Source organism: Phyllobates terribilis, unplaced genomic scaffold, assembly GCF_046119375.1.
Source record: "Phyllobates terribilis strain yellow unplaced genomic scaffold, ASM4611937v1 Scaffold_37__1_contigs__length_12642776, whole genome shotgun sequence".
NCBI lineage: Eukaryota > Metazoa > Chordata > Amphibia > Anura > Dendrobatidae > Phyllobates > Phyllobates terribilis.
In genome coordinates, this window is record NW_027362797.1 from 2,770,810 (window position 1) to 2,775,946 (window position 5,137).

At 44.6% G+C, this 5,137-nt stretch overlaps 2 pseudogenes; both read left to right on the forward strand.

Moving 5' to 3' along the window:
* The first annotated feature begins 1,281 nt into the window (after positions 1 to 1,281).
* Positions 1,282 to 1,487, forward strand: LOC141182940 (U2 spliceosomal RNA; annotated as a pseudogene).
* Positions 1,488 to 2,078: 591 nt separating this feature from the next.
* On the forward strand, positions 2,079 to 2,168 carry LOC141182944 (U2 spliceosomal RNA; annotated as a pseudogene).
* Positions 2,169 to 5,137: the final 2,969 nt, after the last annotated feature.

Below are 5,137 nucleotides of genomic sequence, written 5' to 3' on the forward strand. Positions count from 1 at the left end.
TACAGCTGACATGTGCCCGGTTCAGTGAGGGCTCAGCGCCGGAGCCCGCGCTGAACTGGGGGTACCGACGTGGTGCGTACTAATACGCACCACGTCGTAAAGGGGTTAAATGTGATTCCCCTTTCCCCATCTCATACTCGCCTGCCGCCACCTTCATCCTTTTCCAGCGCTGTCTCGGCCAAAGAATGACCTGCCGGCAGCTCCAGTGCTTCACAGAGCATAGAAGTCACTTTTTAATACATCTTTATGAGAGCCTCATTATGGCCTTGTCCTGCCTCTCATAAAGACTTGTATTGAGCTCTTGTAACATAACTTCTGACTTCTGGCCAGTCAGAAGTTACTGGCACAAGATGGTGCCACGGGACCAGAGCGGCGTCGGTAAAAGATAAAGCTGACGGAAGGTGAGTATAAGAATGGGAACAGAGGGGCTTACATTTAAAGCGCCATTCCAGTGGCGAAAAAAAAACTTGTTTGTGCAGTGGGTTCAAAACCTGAGTCTACTCCATACATCGCCACCATACATGTGCCGTACATGTATGGTGGATGTCAGAATAGGCTTACATTTTTCCTGGTCTGATCACCAGGCGTCCTACTATTAAGACTCCCACTAATCAAGAGAATGGGGTTAACTCGTTCTGTATGTATCTCAAGAAGTGTAACAAATAGTTACAGTAATGTATCAAAAATTTAATCTTAAAATATATATATATATTATATCACCAGAGATACTCTTGGATTTAATTGTGTACCTGCATTACAGAAGTTTTTCATAGGTATTTGAGGCTTGTAAACTGAAATAAATGCTTGTTGCGAAGGTATTTTATTTGTTTAGATTAACACAGCCTTGGAAATAACTGACTTCAGTCAACACGTTTTTTCTACCTAACATGAGAGCACCAAATTGTGGACACAAAGACCCTAATTCCATCTATTTGTCACTTACTGGGCTGCTTGCTGTAGTTTTGATAAAATCACTGTTTTAACAGCAGGAGATTATCCCTAGAGGACTAGTAAACCTGCTGCCATGGAGTCCTCCATTTTCATGAGCTCTGTGTAATCCTGCGTCCACTAATGATTGGTAGCTTTCTGCCTATGCACAGTGTACACAGAAAGCAGTCAATCAGTGGTGTGGGCGAGGTTAAACACAAGCAGTATAGTTGTGGGTTTTAAGGTGTCTATTGATGAACAACATGTCTTCCTAAGGGGAGTCTCAGTCCCTATCCCTACAATGGGTGCCTTCTTGGGGCCAGGGTGCAGCCATAGGCCAAACCAATTCAGGTAATCGCTTCTCTGCCTTTTGGCTAAGATCAACTGTAGTACCTTTTCTTATCAGTTTAACATCTGATATGTCCCCTATATGTCCACTTATTTTCACACATTCTCTTCACCTCTCCCCCCTAATGTCCCATGCGCCTCAAGACCGGGAAGGGTTGGGGGGTAGAGAGGGTAACTAATTATTGAACAAACGAGCAGCGGTCCCACCTGCTTCCCAATCTGGAGGCTTCCTACATACTGAAGCTGGCTGCTGCAGCACAGCCAGATAAAAGCCACTAGCCCATTATGACACGTGCAATGTCTGTTCCATTCTTCCATTCTTGCATTATTCCATTGTCCCATTGTTAGGAGGCAATGGAGCAATAGGACAATGGAGCAATGGAATAATGCAAGAATGGAAGAATGGAACAGACATTGCACGTGTCATAATGGGCTCCTAGCTTTTATCTGCCAGTGCTGCAACAGCCAGCTTCAGTCTGTAGGGAGCCTACAGACTGGGAAGCCGGGGGGGGGAGGGGACAGCTGCTCGTTTGTTCATTAATTAGTTATCCTCTCTACCCCCCCCCCCCTCGGTCTTGAGGCATGTAGGACATTGGGCAGGGGGGGGAGAATGTGTAAAAATAGGTGGACTTATGCAGATTAAAAACGTTTGGGGTGCATCTGCAACAAGCAGTATATTTGTGGGTTTTAAGGTGTCTATTGATGAACAACATGTCTTCCTAAGGGGAGTCTTTGTCCCTATCCCTACAATGGGTGCCTTCTTTGGGCCAGGGTGCAGCTCTAGGCCAAAACCAATTCAGGTAATCGCTTCTCGGCCTTTTGGCTAAGATCAAGTGTAGTATCTTTTCTTATCAGTTTAATATCTGATACGTCCACCTATTTTCACACATTCTCCTCTCCCCCCTAATGTCCCATGCTCCTCAAGACCGGGAAGGGTGGGGGGTAGAGAGGGTAACTAATTATTGAACAAACGAGCAGCAGTCCCCAGTATGCTCCCTACATACCCATTATGACACGTGCAATGTCCGTTCCATTCTTGCATTTTTCCATTGTCTCATTGTTAGGGGGCAATGGAACAATGGGACAATGGAAGAATGGAACAGACATTGCACGTATCATAATGGGCTCCTGGCTTTTATCTGGCAGTGCTGCAGCAGCCAACTTCAGTCTGTAGGGAGCCTACAGACTGGGAAGCACTGGGGACCGCTGCTCGTTTGTTCATTAATTATTTATTCTCTCTACCCCCCCACCCTTCCCGGTTTTGAGGTGCGTGGGACATTAGGGGGGAGAAAAGAGGAGAATGTGTGAAAATAGGTGGACTTATGCAGATTAAAAACATGTGGGGTGCATCTGCAACAAGCAGTATAGTTGTGGGTTTTAAGGTGCCTATTGATGAACAACATGTCTTCCTAAGGGGAGCCTTTGTCCCTATCCCTACAATGGGTGCCTTCTTGGGGCTATGGTGCAGCAATAGGCTATAACCAATTCAGGTAATCGCTTCTCGGTACCTTTCGAAAAGGCGGCTTTGGCCGTCGGCCACCCTAGCAGATTGATGGACACTGGGGTTTAGGCCCTTATTAGTACGCCAGGTGGCTAATATAGTCATCTAGTGGAAAGCATGGCCCCCCAGGATCGACGCCATTGGGCCGGGGAAGATCGAAAGCCCGAAGTGTGAAGTGCCCCAGGATTGGTGACCCTGGGGTGCCTTAACTCACTGGTATTGGGAACCCCACTTGAGTTTCTGGCACATTTGCACAAGCACTTCAAATTTTCTTTCTTTGCACACACCCTTATTCCGGGCCTTCTGGCCTTAGGATCTGGAATTTTTCAATTCCCGGTCGAAGGTCCAGGCAGTATTATACTGTGAAACCTTCGCTATTTATTTAATCTTTTTGTCACTGTGTGTGCACTTATTCACTTGTGTCACGTCCTTCTAGGATTTTGTCGGTATGCTTTTCCCTAACTGGTTCCTCTCTTGGCAGGTCTAGGGGGAAAGTGTGTGGCCATCAGGTTCCACTCCCCCCTGAACCACCCTGGCTCTCCTCTTTCGGGAGGAGAGCATTGTTGGCTTCCCTCTTCCGGGAGGGAAGCACAGTCTTTGGCTCCCACTGCCTTGCTCGGGTGAGAACTCGGGCAGGCGCTGGGGGTAAGATTGGGTCGCCTCTGGCTTTGGCTGGAGGTGGCTATTTGTCCCTGGAATAAACATCAGACAGCACTAGTCCAAGTTATACACTCATGTGAGTGACGCCTAAGTTTCTCTCTCTCACCTGTAGAGTGTTAGCTCTTATGATCAGCAGGGTCCACTCTCTCTTCTGTATACTACAGTGTAAGCTCTCTTGGTCAGCGTGGTCCTCTCTCTCTCCTGTAGCGTGTAAGCTCTAATGGTGAGCAGGGTCCTCCATCTCCATTAGAATGGAAGCTCTTGTGGTCAGTGGGGTCCTCTCGCTCTCTTTTTCTCTCTCTCCTGTGGAGTGTAAGCTATACCAGCCAGGTCCTCTCTCTCTCTCTCTTCTCCTCCACGTGTATTTGCTGAGCAATTACAAGCTTTCCTGTATTGAGATTCTCTCAAATTTATTCACCGCCAATCAACTTATTGGGCAAAATTCATCGAAGTTGGCAAATACTAATTTCAAAATATCTGCTCATCTCTACTCAGCACCTTCTGATGACTAACTGAAAATAAAACAAAAAAAATACTATGCAAACACAGGGCCACTAAAAAAAACAAAAAAATCAAAACAAGAAATAAAACCCCTACACATACCACATACAAAAATTTGCAATTGTTTTGTTTTAATCAAACTGCTTCTACAATCATTGGATGCTATGTTTAACCACATCCCGGAATGTGATCAAATAAAAGAAATTGCGGCACTGATAATATTGATGGTCATTCCTGCTAAACTGTTATATTTTATTAAATGTGCAAATATTCATGCTTGTTTCTCATTTTTGTTTGCTTCTCTTTATAGTAACCATGGAGGCTTTCTCTTTAAAAAAAAAAAAGTTAAATTTCACAATTGTGAGGAATGTGCCAATGGATCATTCTAGATGAAAGAACAAGGCCGATGGCAATCATTCCCTTGACATTCACGTGTTTTCGCAGAAGAACAGGCAGCCAAATAGTACTGTTCTGTATGATATAAAGCCACAAAAAACTTCCATGGAAAGAGAAAAGAGAAGTCAAAGCTAGTAAAACAAACATTTGTTACAATGAAAGAAATAAATATGATAATGGATGAAGCAACCAACTCTTCCCTATAGTAAAGAAATGCGTTGATGTGTGCCAACGCTTCTAAATGCTGATTAAATCACATTTAAAGGGAATCTGTCAGAAACCCTTTACTCCCCACCCTCAGTCACCCCAAAATCATTAATATGATTGTGCAGACCTTTAAAGGCTACACCAGTTGATCCTTTTATGAACCCAAAGCATTGATCCAGCAGTGAGAAATTGTGTTTTGAAGTGATGTCTGGAAGTGCATTGGGACCTGACAATATACTTCTAGCTTTTCAGCCTCACGTTGTACTCACTACCAAACTGCATCCTCCCCCGGCTGATTGACTTGCCGTTTGCTGTCATACCCGACCACTGACCTGTCAATAACGTACAATACCGTAAGTAGTGATATCCCTCTTTGTGGCTCCATACAATACTAATGCTTATGTCCCCTTATGTAGTACCAAGTACAATATTAATATTTCTTTGTGCCCCCATATAGTAGTAATGTTTATCTTTGCACCCAAATACACCAGTAACGACCCTACCAGTGGCACTCATACAGTAGTAACATACACCTTTTATGCCCTGCTACAGTTGTAATGTCCTTAATTGTGGTCGCATACATTCTTAAGTTATAGG